We start from the raw sequence: 304 nt of genomic DNA, 5'->3' as shown, positions 1-304 counted from the left end.
CATCTGCATATCTGAGGCTATTGATATTTCTCCCGGCAATCTTGATTCCAGCTTGTGTTTCTTCCAGTCCAGCGTTTCTCATGATGTACTCTGCATAGAAGTTAAATAAGCAGGGTGACAATACACAGCCTGGACGTACTCCTTTTCCTATTTGGAACCAGTCTGTTGTTCCATGTCCAGTTCTAACTGTTGCTTCCTAACCTGCATACAGATTTCTCAAGAGGCAGGTCAGGTGGTCTGGTATTCCCATCTCTTTTCAGAATTTTCCACAGTTTATTGTGATCCACACAGTCAAAGGCTTTAG

This window comes from Bison bison, unplaced genomic scaffold (assembly GCF_000754665.1).
Source record: "Bison bison bison isolate TAMUID 2011002044 unplaced genomic scaffold, Bison_UMD1.0 scf7180017864316, whole genome shotgun sequence".
Lineage (NCBI taxonomy): Eukaryota > Metazoa > Chordata > Mammalia > Artiodactyla > Bovidae > Bison > Bison bison.
Note: the sequence above shows the minus strand (reverse complement) of the source record.